Here is a 14,379-nt window from a genome sequence, read left to right on the forward strand (position 1 = left end):
ACGACCCTTAGCTGGCCAGGCTCCTCTGTCCATGGAATTCTCCAGGCAAGAATACTGGAGTGGAATGCTATTCCCTTCTCCAGGGCATCTTCCTAACCCAGGGATTGAACCCAGGTCTCCCGCATTAAATGCAGATTCTTTACCATCTCAGCCACCAGGGAAGCCCTTTGTTCAGAGGCTTTAATTTTAAAATCTAATTGGGTTTTCATTTGTTATATACCTCTTCTTAATTGCTTTACTAGTATCCACTTCAGTTTAACTGCACGTGTTATAAGGTCCCTTTATCCTCCCTCTTTTTGCTATGATTCAGTTACTTGGTTGGCATTTTTTTGACTATTTCTCTGGATGGGATAAATGAATGATACATTTTCTGAGTGATTATAGACCCCTAAATAATTTTATTTTACTCTTGGTTGAGATAGAATTCTCTTTCTCTCCCCCCCCCCCCAATTTGATAAAGTACATTTTTTTCTATTTTGAGAAAGGGGTCACTTCAGACTTTGACTAGGATGAAGTTGGATTAATTCTCCCCATTTAATGTGTAGTATTCAAGCTAGAACTCACATCACCAGGGACTGAAAATTTCTTTATGGACTTAACACTGCATCCTTTTCCTGGACCTAAAGCAAAATAAATATGTAGTGCTTTACAAATTTGCATGTCATCCTTACACAGGAGCCATGCTAATCTTCTGGCTGTCATTCCAATTTTAGTATATGTGCTGTCAAAGCAAGCACTGGGATAGAATTCTTGAGTGGCAGTCCTTTTCTCAAAAAGTTGTGCATGCTAGTTTACCATTTCCTTTTTTATCACGTTGCAGGTAAGACAGTGTATATCTGTCTGTCTTACTTGCTAAGTAACTTGTTCTTTCTTTCTTTCTGTCTATTGATTCTTAGAGTTCAAGACTTTTGCCAGGATATATGTGTATCTTTTCTCATCCATAAAGCCTGTAATATTATACGCATTTTCAATCTGTAGACTCAAGCTCAGGGAAAGTTTTTAGCTTAAGGAATTTAAACGATAATGTTATTGATTCAGTAGTCATTTTTCTCTCAGAAAGCTCTACTATTTATACATAAGACTCCTGAAACCATCTTCCCAACCCAGCCTCTTCTGTTTCCGCTTAAGATTCTTTTCTCTCTCTTTTTATGAGTAATTTGAGGTATAATTTACTTAAGAAAAACTCACCCTTTTTGTATTTATAGTTATATGAATTTTAACAAGCACATCACAAATCAAAGCACCATCACAATTAAATATAGATTATTTTCATCATTTAAAGAAATTTCCTCATGTCTCTTTTTAGTCAGTCTTTTGCCCTGTCCCAGACCACTGACAACTTGATCTGTTTTGTGTCTCTTTGGTTTTTACCTTTCTCAGAATGCCATATAAATGTAATCATATTTTATGTAGCTTTTGAGGTCTTACTTCTTTCACTTAGTATAGTATATTTGTGATTGTTCCTTTAGGAGTTGGTTCCTTTTTATTGCTGATTACTATTCCACTGTATGGATGTATCACACTTTGTTACCTATTCACCAGTTAATGGACCTTTACGTTTGTGGTAGTCAGCTTCCCAAATGGTACCAGTGATTCCTGTTTCCTGGTTTTCATGCCCCGCTGATGACCTCTCCCACATTGTGTCAGGGTTAGTCTCTGGAACCAGGAGAATATGGCAGATTGCAGTCTCAGTATGCAGTTTCTGAGGCTAGATCATAAAAGACATCATGGCTCTGCATGCTCTTGTTTGGATCACACCGTCTAGGGAAAACTAGCTCCCATTTTGTGAGGAAACAAGGGGACCCGTGGAGAGGTTGATGGGGCAAGAGACATGGCCTTCTGACAATAGCCAGTGGAGGACTGGGGCCTCCTGGCAACAGTCATATGATTAAATCACCTTAGAATGGATCCTCCAGCCACTGGATAACCAAACTGGCCCCAAATTCCTATCTCATAGAAATTGTGAAGTAATGCATGTTTGGTGTTTCAGGGTGCTAAGTTAACTAAGATAAGGTTGCTTCCAATATTTGGTGATTATGGAGGAAGCTACCATAAGCATTCATGTACAGGTTTTTATGTAGACATATATTTTTATTTTTCTTGAGTAGATACTTAGGAGTAGAGTGACTGGGTTCATTTATTTTTATTTCTTCCTTTCCAGTCTATAACTTTTATTTCCTTCTCTTGTCTCATTGCATGAGCTAAGACTTTCAATATGATGTTACATAGAAGTGGCAAAAAGGGTTGTTGTTGTTTAGTCACAAGTCGTGTCTGACTCTTTTTTTTTTTTTGCAATCCTATGGACTGTAGCCCCCCTAGACTTCTCTGACCATGGGATTTTCCAGGCAAGAATACTGGAGTTGCCATTTCTTTCTCCAAGGGATCTACCCAACCCGGGGATTGAACCTGTGTCTCCTGCATTTAGAGGTGGACCTTTTACCGCTGAGCCACCTGGGAAGCCCCAAATATGGTGTTAGCTGTTGTTTCTTGTGGATATATAAAGTTGAGGAAGTCCCCCTAATTTCGGTAGATGTGCTGATAGAGTTTTGCCTTGAATGAATGTTGAATTTGTGAAATGCTTTCTCAACATCTCTTAGTATAATAATATGGTTTTTCTCATTTAGCCTGTTGTTTTGATAGATTATATTAATTTTAGAACATTGAACCAACTTTGCATACCTGGAATAAATTCCAATTGATTATGGTGAATAATTTTTTTATACTAACGTTCAATTTGCTAATATTTTCTTGTGAATTTTTGCATTTGTGTTCATGAGAGATACTATTCTTTAATTTTCCTTTCTTGTAATGTCTTTGTCTGGTTTCGTTTTTAGAGTAATGCTACCCATAGGTAAACAGTCAGAAAGTATTCCCTCTGCTTCTATTTTCTGAAAGAAATTTTGGACACTTGGTATTATTTCTTCCTTAAATGTTTGACAGAAGTCACCGGTGAAACCATTTAGGCCTAGTGATTTCTTTAGAAGGTTATTAACTTTTGATTCAATTTTTATAATAGATATAGGCTTTATTCAGATTATCTGTTCCTCCTTGTGTGAGTTTTGGTGGGTTGTGTCTTTCAAGGAATTGGTCCATTTTATTTATCAAGTTTGTGGGCTTGGAGCTCCTTATAATACCCTTTTATCCATGGGATCAATAGTGATGGCTCCTCTTTTGTTTTTTCTATTAGTAATTTATGTCTTCTTTCTTTTTTTCTTGTTTAGGCTGGTTAGAGGTTTATTGATTTTATTGACCTTTTCAAAGAACCAACTTTTCAGTATTGGTGATTTTTCTCTATTAATTTCCTGTGTTTAGTTTCATTGATTTTGATTTATTTTCTGATTTTTATTATTTCTTTCTCCTGCTTATTTTGAATTTAATTTGCTCCTCTTTTTCTAGTTTTCTAAGGTGAACACTTAAGTTATTGACTTTAGAGCTTTCTTCTTTTCTAATATATATATATTTCATGCTATAAATGCAGTAAATTTCAGAAAGCACTGCTTTCTGTTATTGATTTTTAGTTTAATTTTGTTGTGGTCTGGGTGTACAATTTGAATGATTTCTATTTGTTTGAATGTTTTTGTGTGTGTTTTATAGCACAAAATGTGGTCCATTTTGGTTAATATTACACATAAACTTGAGAATAACCATGCATTCTGCTGTCATTGGATGAAGCAATCTATAAATATCAAATTAATATAGCTGATTGATGGTGCTGGTTCAGTTCAGTCATACACTTACTGATTTTCTGCCTGATGGATAAAGGCTTAAGATTCAGAGTCTAAAATTCCTTTAGTGTCCTTGTTTTTGTCTCCTTTGTTATCTTTGAATTTCTCTAGAGACTCCTTATTGGAGAAGGAAATGGCAACCCACTCCAGTGTTCTTGCCTGGAGAATTCCAGAGACGGGGGAGCCTGGTGGGCTGCCGTCTGTGGGGTCGAACAGAGTCGGACACGACTGAAGCGACTTAGCAGCAGCAGCAGCAGCAGAGACTCCTTAAATGGCATCTAAGCTTGCAGTTCTTTGAATTTAACCTACTGATACTATATTGGAGTCCTGTTGATATGGTGTTAAGTTATGGGGAGAATGGAAGTGTTCTATAATCCTGTGATTAGAGCTTAGTCTCTTAGTGGGCCTGTGTCCATGCCTGTACCTTTGCAAGTGCTTCTCACCTTTTCTTACCCCACTTAGGTGAGACAGAAAGGCTAGGGGAGGATGGAGTCATGTGTTTTCCTTTCCCTGCGTCAGTTGTGCTGTGCTTTGCTTAGTTGCTCAGTTGTGTCTGATTCTTTGCGACCCCATAGACTGAAGCTCTCCAGGCTCCTCTGTTCATGGGATTCTCCAGGCAGGAATACTGGAGTGGGTTGCCATGCCCTCCTGCAGGGGATCTTCCCAACCCAGGGATCAAACCCAGGTCTCCCGCATTGCAGGTGAATTCTTCACTGTCTGAGCCACAAGGGAAGCCCTCTGTGTCAGGCTCTGGTGAAAAAACAACAGCAACAAAAAACATATTGGTTAGGCTCTGTTAAAAGAGTTTTCCTTTAAGTCAGGCCTTTGTTACGGGAAAGAGAATGCTTTTGGTGTGATTCATAATGATTACCTTCCTCTCTGTCTGCCTCCTGCAGAATTTCCTAGAGAATTTTCTCTGATCTTTACCATGAAGAGAACCTGGTGGGGCTTCTAGAGGTAAAATCCCTGAACATGTGGAACACTCTTTGAGGCTGAGCATCCAGCTGTTTTTACTGTCTCAAGCTAGCCTGTACTCAGTCTCCAGCAATTAGTCCACTAGTAATTACTCTTAAGTTTTCCCTGTTGTTCAGTTTTCCGACCAGTTGCTAACTCCAGTGATAGTTTCTGCTCCTGGTAAGATGTGATTCTCTGTTTTCTGTTTCTTCAGTTTTCTGAGTTGTGGTTTGCCTTGTGACCTCTATTGGACCTAAATAATTATTGGTTTTCAGTTCAGTTTAGTTCAGTCACTCAGTCGTGTCTGACTCTTTGCGACCCCATGGACTGCAGCACTCCAGGCTTCCCTGTCCATCACCAACTCCTGGAGCTTACTCAAATTCATGTCTGTCGAATCTGTGATGCCATCCAGCCATCTCATCCTCTGTCATCCCCTTCTCCTCCTGCCTTCAATCTTTCCCAGCATCAGGGTCTTTTCAAATGAATCAGCTCTTCGCATCAGGTGGCCAAAATATTGGAGTTTCAGCTTCAGCATCAGTCCTTCCAGTGAATATTCAGGACTGTTTTCCTTTGGGATTGACTGGTTGGATCTCCTTGCAGTCCAAGGGACTCTCAAGAGTCTTCTCCAACACCACAGCTCAAAAGCATCAATTCTTCGGCGTTCAGCTTTCTTCACAGTCCAACTCTCACATCCGTGCATGACCACTGGAAAAACCATAGCCTGGACTAGACAGACCTTTGTCGGCAATAGTGTCTCTGCTTTTTAGTATGCTGTCTAGGTTGGTTCTTCCAAGGAGCAAATGTCTTTTAATTTCATGGTTGCAGTCACCATCTGCAGTGATTTTGGAGCCCCCCAAAAATAGTCAGTCACTGTTTCCACTGTTTCCCCATCTATTTGCCATGAAGTGACCCAGCCATTTGTCATGATCTTAGCTTTTTTAATGTTGAATTTTTTGAATGTTCAGTTAATTCAGCTTTTTTTATTTTTGTTGTTGTGAGAGTGAGAGTAACATTCTCCTTGCTCTTTACAAGTCAGGCTCTTTTTCCTTTTTCTTTTAAAATATGTATATCTTTTTATTTGAAGTGGATTTAATATAGACTTTTTTAAAAAAATCAAGTCTGACATTCTTTGTCTTATAACTGAGAGTGTTTAGATCATTTACACCTAATATACCTATTGGTGAAATTAGATTTAAAACTACTGTCTTGAAATTGGGGGATTTGTCCATTTTTTCCTCTGCTTTGTAACCTGATTTTGGATAAATTTAGTATTTTTTGTGACTCTTATCTTTCAACTGACTCTTAAGTTATACCTCCTTTTTGAAATTTTCTGAGGAACTGCCTTAAGGATTTCACTATATATCTTTTTCACAGTTTACCTTCAAGTAATATACTACTGCAATAGATAAGGCATACAGATCCTTTATCAGTATACTTCCAATTTCTCTCTCCCATCCTTTATGCTATTTTGACATACATTTTATTTTTTGCATATTTAAAACCTTAGGATACATTGATGCTATTGTTGTTTTAAAAGATCGGTTATGTTTTGGAGTGATTTAAAATCAAAACCTTTAACTTTTCCAATTTTTGGAACTTTTTATTTCTTTGAATAGATCCAGGTTTCTGTCTGGCATCATATTCTTCCTGCCTTAAGAACTTTCTTTACAGTTTTTATATTGCAGGTCTGCTAGCAATGTTTGGTTGAAAAAATTTTCATTTTGCTTTTTATTACTGTGGTATATTTTCCTTGCATGAAATTCTAGGTTGGCATCTAGGTTATCTATCATCTAGCATTCTAGGTTATCATCTCTATGTCTTAGAGATGATATTCTGTATCTTCTGGATTACATAGTTTCTGAAGAAAAGTCTGCTCTAGTCAATGTGGCTTTTTTCCCTCTGCCTTCTTTTAAGATTTTATCTTTAATATTTAGCAGTAAAGATATGAAGTGTGTGTATGTGTTTAATCCTGCTTGAGATTCATTGAGATTCTTGGATCTTCTGGCTTGATGTCCTGCATTATTTTGAAAATTCACTGCCATTATTTCTTGTAGTTTTTCTTTTGCCCCATCCTCATCTTTCTGGGAATCTAATTATACATATGCTTGTTGTTGTTGCTGTTCAGTTACTCAGTTGTATCCAACTCTTTACAGCCCCATGGACTGCGGCTCACCAGGCTTCACTGTCCTTCACTACCTCCCAGAGTTAGCTCAAACTCGTGTCCATTGAGTCGATGATGCCATCCAACCATCTCATCTTCCGTCACCCCCTTCTTCTGCCCTCAAATCTTTCCCAGCATCGGGGTCTTTTTCAGTGACTTGGCTTTTCACATCAGGTGACCAAAGTATTGGAGCTTTAGCTTCACCATCAGTCCTTCCAATAAATATTCAGGGTTGATTTCCTTTAGGATTGACTAGTTTGATCTCCTTGCTGTCCAAGGGACTCTCAAGAGTCTTCTCCAGCACCACAGTTCGAAAGCATCAACTTTTTGGTGCTCAGCCTTCTTTATGGTCCGACTACTGGAAAAAACATAGTTTGATTAGACGGGACCTTTGTTGGCAAAGTGATGTCTCTACTTTTTAAGATGCTATCTAGGTTTATCATAGGTTTTCTTCCAAGGAGCAAGCATCTTTTAATTTCATGGCTGTAGTCACCATCCACAGTGGTTTTGGAGCCTAAGAAAATAAAGTCTATCACTGATTCTATTGTTTCCCCATCTGTTTGCCATGAAGTGATGGGACTGGATGCCATGATCTTAGTTTTTTTGAATGTTGAGTTTTAAAGCAGCAGAGCATTTGATTTTGGTAACCATTTGGTATTTGTCCCTTTGCTTTAGGTGCTCTATTTATTTCCCCTTTTTTTCCTCTTAGTGTTTTGCTTGGGGTTTTTTAATTGGTCTAGCTTCAAGTCTACTACTTCTTTCTTTGGCTTTATTGAATCTACTAATGATTCTAAGGAATCTTTCATCTTTGCTATGTTTTTTATTTATGGATTTTTCATTTGACCCTTAAAGGAGTTTTTCCTATGTTGAAACTCCCTGTTTCTTTGTTTCATCTACCTTTCCCCCTAAATTCTTTAACATATTAATCATAGCTATTTAAAGTCCCTGTTTGTTAATTTAAACATCTGGTTCATCTCTGAGTCTATTTCTAGTGATTGCTTTATCTTTTGATAATATTTGTTTCTTTTGTTTGTGTGTCGTAAATGTGCTGTGCTAAGTCATGTCCAACCTCAGTGGTGTCTGATTCTTTGTGACCCTGTGGACTGTAGCCTGCCAGGCTCGGCTGTCCATGGGATTTTCCAGGCAAGAATACTGGAGTGGATTGCTGTGCCTTCCTCCAGGGGATCTTCCCGACCCGGGGATCGAACCCTCATCTCTTACATGTCCTGCATTGGCAGGCGGGTTCTTTACCACTAGCACCACCTAGGAAGTCTGTCATAAATGTTTACCAAATGCTAAACTGTGGAAAATTCTGAAAGAGATGGGAATACCAGACCACCTGACCTGCCTCTTGAGAAATCTGTATGCAGGTCAGGAAGCAACAGTTAGAACTGGACATGGAACAACAGACTGGTTCCGAATAGGAAAAGGAGTACGTCAAGGCTGTATATTGTCACCCTGCTTATTTAACTTATATGCAGAGCAACATCATTAGAAACGCTGGGCTGGAGGAAGCACAAGCTGGGATCAAGATTGCCGGGAGAAATATCAATAACCTCAGATATGCAGATGACACCACCCTTATGGCAGAAAGTGAAGGAGAACTAAAGAGCCTCTTGATGAAAGAGGAGAGTGAAAAGGTTGGCTTAAAGCTCAACATTCAGAAAACTAAGATCATGGCATCCAGTCCCATCATTTCATAGCACATAGATGCAGAAACAGTGGAAACAGTGACAGACTTTATTTTTTGGGGCTCCAAAATGCAGATGGTGACTGCAGCAATGAAATGAAAAGACGCTGGCTCCTTGGAAGAAAAGCTATGCCCAACCTAGACAGCGTATTAAAAAGCAGAGACATTACTTTGCTAACAAAGTCCATCTAGTCAAAGCTATAGTTTTTCCAGTAGTCAGGTATGGATATGAGAGTTGGACTCTAAAGAAAGCTGAGCTCCAAAGAATTGATGCTTTTGAACTGTGGTGTTGGAGAAGACTCTTGAGAGTCCCTTGGACTGCAAGGAGATCTAACCAGTCCATCCTAAAGGAAATCAGTCCTGAATATTCATTGAAAGAATTGATGCTGAAGCTGAAACTCCAGTACTTTCGCCACCTGATGTGAAGAACTGACTCATTGGAAAAGACTGATGCTGGGAAAGATTGAAGGCCGAAGGAAAAGGAGACAAAAGAGGATGAGATGGTTGGATGGCATCACCGACTCAATGGATGTGAGTTTGAGTAAAATTCAGGAGTTGGTGATGGACAGGGAGGCCTGGCATGCTGCAGTCCATGGGGTCACAAAGAGTCGGACACGACTGAGCGACTGAACTAAACTGAACTGAAACATTAGTAGATATTGAAAAAAATGGTATTTACACTCTGAAATGATTACCTCTTTTCTGTCAGACTTTTATAGTGGAAGTTGAGTAAGGAATTGACCTGGGTTTTAGATTGGTGTTTTTTTTTTTTTGTTCTGTTTTGTTATGGTTACCTTCAGTATCACAGGCTTCAGATTCCTCTAAAGATTCCAGTGTTTGTGGCAGGGGCAGTTGTGCCAGAGGAGTTTTCTTAGTATTCCTCCTCCATAATCGTTTTCAGTTATCTCTCTATCCCTGGGCTTCAAGGGTGTCTGTCTCCATGCTCTTGCCCTGCCTCCAGTGGTAAAATGTGATGGTTGTTACTCAATGCAGAGGATCAGAGGCAGGACTTCTCTGTTTTTCTAGTCCGACTTCAATCCTAGATAGCTCTTGTGTACCTGGTCTCCAGGATGGGACCTTCTCAGCATTTTGGTCCCTCCTACCTATGATAGTGAAACTGGTCTTTGTGGCTCAGCTGGTACAGAATCCGCCTGCAACATGGGTTCGATCCCTAGGTTGGGAAGATGCCCTAGAGAGGGGAAAGGCTACCCACTCCAGTGTTCTGGCCTGGAGAATTCCATGGGCTGTCTAGTCCATGGGGTCGCAAAGAGTTGGACACGACTGAGCGACTCTCACCTCACTTTCACCTATGATAGTGAAACTCCGATCTTTCCTAGGGGAGAGTTTTCTGTCCTGTTCCAGAGGAAGGAGTGTTCCTGCTCCTTTTCCAAGAGTATAGCGTTTTTTTCTTTCCTTCTTTCCCAGCAAGTCTGTATCTGTTCTGTGTGCCGGAGTCAGCAGGTTTGACTCTCTTCCCTTAGCGGCTTAAGTTCTTTTTCTGTAGGAGAGAGGCTTTGAGGGGAGGAGGGGTTTTTGCTTTTCCTGCAGTGGGTAGTCAGTCCCCTCCTCCATGCTTGCACTGCTGACTTTCCAATTTCCTGTTCTCCCGGCAAAGTGTCCTCTTATGTGCACAGTGAGGGCTCTTAGAAAAGAATCTAAGAGTCAGTGTGAATTCACCTTGTGTGTGAGACTCCCAGGGCTGCTATTTTTCTATGATAGCCCACACTTAGCCTTTAGCAGTTTGTTGAAGTTCTACCTAATTCCTTTTTATGTGTGTATTGGGTCGTTGTTCCTTCCTCCCATGCTCTACCACAGTTGGGACTGGCTGTCCATCCTTTCTCTCCTAACCTGCAAACTATCCTTCTTGGGTTTCAGGGTATTTGGTTGCTGCATAATTTTAAGGGTTCATGTCTCCAAGAAAAATTATGAGATTTTAGTTTATCTAGCCATTTTTTGTTGTTTGAGTAAGGGTGGTGCCTTTTTCCAGCTTCATAAGTTCTAGACTGCTTCAGAAGTTTCTAATATTCTCTATAACACCAAATGTTTCTGTGAATTTACTCAAATTGAGTATCTTCTGTTGCTTTACTTAGTAGCATAATTCAATTGGTGCCATGCTAATCTCAGTAACAGGGTAGGAATCAGTGCCAGTTCACACTGTTTTATGCTGTGGGGCTTGGCAGAGGGCAGCACATAGAAGTAAGTCATTGGTTCCCTGAAGATGCCCCCACTGTCTGACATGTTGGGGCTGCAGGGCAGACCAGTAGCTGACACTGCCAGAAGAACGCTGGGATCACTTACAATCGCATTGGGTGGGAAAGTCATGAAATTCATCAGTGCACCGTCATGTGTTTCATGTCTATGACTTGCAGCTTTGGCTTCACCAGTGAAGTATAATTATGTGATTATCGTTTTACATGTCATGAATGACGGAATACTCTTTATTAATGAGAAACAGCCTGAGAAAGTTGTTGAACTTTTACTTTGGTTCTTTATAGTAAGATGTTTTTCAGCCTAAGTCAGCAGACAGTTGCTGAAATCTCTAACACTGTTAGAGATTAAAAAATAAAAAAAGACCTTATTGTCAAGGAGTTCACAGTCTAGTGGAGAAAGTAATAATTAGTCATTATTATACAATGTAGTCATGGATAACTTTTAGAGTGAGGTTCTGTTTTAAGTACTTTGCATGTATAAAATAAACCATCTCAGTAAAGTCTCTGAAAGTCGTATGAAGTATTATTTACTGTTATTTTTTTAATCGCTTTCCAAATCAGGAAACTAGAGCCCAGAAAAATTAAGTAACCTGGCAAACATCACCTAGTAAGTGGGGATGCTGGGATTCAAGGTAGCCAGTCTGCACTAGGTCATACTGCTTTCCACAAGTGTGGGCTCAGTGCAGTGGTGGCCGGAGAAGAGGCCAGGAGGATCGCCGTGGAGGATCAGGGACGTGTTTATGGAGATGATTCACATCTGGAGTGAGGGGGTAAGGTAGAATGTCACTGAGGAAGGACCTGGGGGCAAGAAGAATGGTCTGTGCAAAGATGTAGAGCCTAGCTGCTATGAGAACATGGTGCTTTCAAAGAATTGTGGATAGTCAGTAAGCCTAGAACAGAGCGGAGGAGCATAGGTGGAACTAGTTAGGAAGAGAGCTGATCAGAGGGGACTTTATTAAGCCGTTCGTATTTCATTGTATATGTAGTATGTGCCACTGAACAATTTTAGCACAACAGCACAGTGTTCACATTTGAGAATTGTGGAGGATGGCCTGAAGTGAGGCAAGATTCGAGGTAAAGAACTGAGTTAAGAGCCATGCAGTAATTCAGGAGAGCACTGATAGAAGGGAGAATTTTAATATACTTCCAAAATGTTAGTATCAGTCTTTGGGAGATACAGATTTACCTCACTGCGATAGCATGGTTGGTAGTAGATGGCTTTGCAAAACTGTCATTTTTTTCTTTGGAAATATTCAGTATCTCACTCAGATGATAGTTGAAATGGATTTAGTAGATTCAGCTTAATTTAATACATATCAGAAAATTATCTTTCTTTAAAAATTATTTAATTAGAGGGTAATTACAGTATTGTGGTTTTTGCCATACACCAACATGAATCAGCCACGAGAAAATTATGTTTTGATTAGTGTAAGTTATTGTGGTTTTAATCAGGAAGAACTATATAGGATAGTTTTCCATTATCTAGAATGACTGGATAATTTAGAATTCTGGGTAAATTTAATTTTTGATTAATTGGATGTTAATCAGAAGCACTTGGTTTCAAAATGTATATGACTTTTGACAATATTTTTAAGTTGTCTCTTTTTCTTGTCACATTAAGTATGGCATTGTTGTTGTTGTTCAGTTGTTCAGTGGTCCAGCTTTCACATCCATACATGACTACTAGAAAAACAATAGCTTTGACTATATGGACCTTGGTCTGCAAAGTAATGTCTCTGCTTTTTAATATACTGTCTCATTTTGTCATAGCATTTCTTCCAAGGAGCAAGTGTCTTTTAATTGCATGGCTGCAGTCACCATCTGCAGTGATTTCGGAGCCCAGGAAAATAAAGTCTCTCATTGTTTCCATTGTTTCCCCATCTGTTTGCCATGAAGTGATGGGACTGGATGCCATGATCTTAGTTTTTTTTAAATGTTGAGTTTTAAGTCAGCTTTTTCACTGTTCTCTTTTACCTTCATCAAGAGGCTCTTTAGTTCTCCATCGCTTTCTGCCATAAGGGGAGTGTCATCTGCGTATCTGAGGTTATTGATATTTCTCCTGGCAATCTTGATTCCAGCTTGTGCTTCGTCCATCCCAGCATTTTGCATGATGTACTCTGCATAGAAGTTAAATAAGCAGGGTGAGAATATACAGCCTTGAAGTACTCCTTTCCCAATTTTGAACCAGTCTGTTGTTCATATCCGGTTCTAACTGTTGCTTCTTGACATAGTGAACTTAATAAAACCTGTTTTATTTCTGAGGGTTTTGTAGGACATGTGGGTCATTCTTATTATCAGCTTGTAAAAAGTTTAAGAAACTGGGTTTGAATACATACTTCAGAATATATTTAGAAGTTCTTCTTAAAAAATTAAAGCCAACAACCAAGAAAATGTGGTCCTAATAACTTTTGTGTGCAAATATGTTTTCTTTTGACCTGAAATGAATGGACTTGGAGATATTTCTCCAACAAAGGGGTTTATTCAGCATTAGCAGAAAATTGTGGTTTGGGGATTTTCAGCCGTGGAAAGCCACATGCAAGTTCCCATGTGACAGGGGAAGAAGCATACTTTAATAAAGAAAAGGAAGCGGGGGGAGTCTGTAGTAAACAAAGAATCCATGGCTTTTCATTGGCTGAGTCCCTGCTAGGGAAGAATAAGAGTCTTTCTTCTTCCTGTTTGGCTCTGCTATGGTCCCAGGGCATGTCAGCTCTCCCTTCTGGTCTCCCAGCTCTGTTTAATTGAGGTTTCTGTTTAATGTTTTGCATTTCCCTCTTTTGATTGAGAGCTTTCTCAAGTTTGGTGGACAAGGTGAATCATGTGAATCTAAGAGCCTGTTTCTTAGAGTTTGTTGGCACAAAGATTGGTTAGCAGTACTGATAGGGTCCTTTCCAGCAGTGTTGAAGAGTTCTTCTGGAGGTATGTTTTGCAATAGATGAAATCTTTAAGTTGTAAGGTATGATGCTTAAGGTCTTCGTCTCCCAGGAGCAGACTGTGGAAAGGTTGCTGTACCAAAGCAGGGTTATTCTTAATAGAAGCAGTTAGGCCTTTGCAGTACTGGAGCGCCTCTCCTTATATTGGTTGTGGGTCAGAAGATGCAGGGGCCAAGTGCACTGGGCATTTCATGATTTTGTCAAAGGGCTAGAGTTTATGAGTGGGTCTGAGACTTAGAAGGACCAATCACAGTGCTTCTGGCCACAGTATTTGGAGGGACTGTACAAATTTTGCCAGTTGAGTCTTAATGCCTTTTGTGCGTTCAACTAAACTAGATGATCAAGGGTGGTAAGCATGATACAAGTGCTATAAGATTGGCCAAAGCATGTCGACTTGTTGAAATACCTGGCCAGTATATTGGGTTCTTCAATCACTGTAAAATTCAAGAAGAACCTCTTAGGTAGGAAAAATGATTTGCTAAAGGGCTTAAGCCACAGAAAAGGAGTAGCTTATATGTAAGGCTTCAGTCTTGTAAAAAAACATAGAGACCATGACTAAAACATTTATATCAGCAAGACAGAAGAAGTTGTATGTGATCCATTTGCTAGACCTCGAATGGTCCATTAAGCAGTTTAATATGTACAGGAGCAGTACAAACAAGCTTCCCTGGATTGTACTTCAAACAAGTGGACAAGTGAGGTAGGCACT

General features: G+C 39.6%; 1 protein-coding gene and 1 non-coding gene across 9 annotated transcripts in view; one reads left to right on the forward strand and one right to left on the reverse strand.

Annotated features, from left to right (window-relative positions):
* Positions 1–14,379, forward strand: part of ANAPC10 (anaphase promoting complex subunit 10) — a 168,799-nt gene that overhangs the window by 2,605 nt on the left and 151,815 nt on the right. The gene's annotated exons all lie outside the window — the stretch shown is intronic.
* LOC139176894 (U6 spliceosomal RNA) lies at positions 631–737 on the reverse strand. The gene has a single exon (XR_011561363.1). It is a non-coding gene; the product is annotated as a U6 spliceosomal RNA (small nuclear RNA).

The sequence above is a fragment of the Bos indicus genome, chromosome 17, assembly GCF_029378745.1.
Source record: "Bos indicus isolate NIAB-ARS_2022 breed Sahiwal x Tharparkar chromosome 17, NIAB-ARS_B.indTharparkar_mat_pri_1.0, whole genome shotgun sequence".
NCBI lineage: Eukaryota > Metazoa > Chordata > Mammalia > Artiodactyla > Bovidae > Bos > Bos indicus.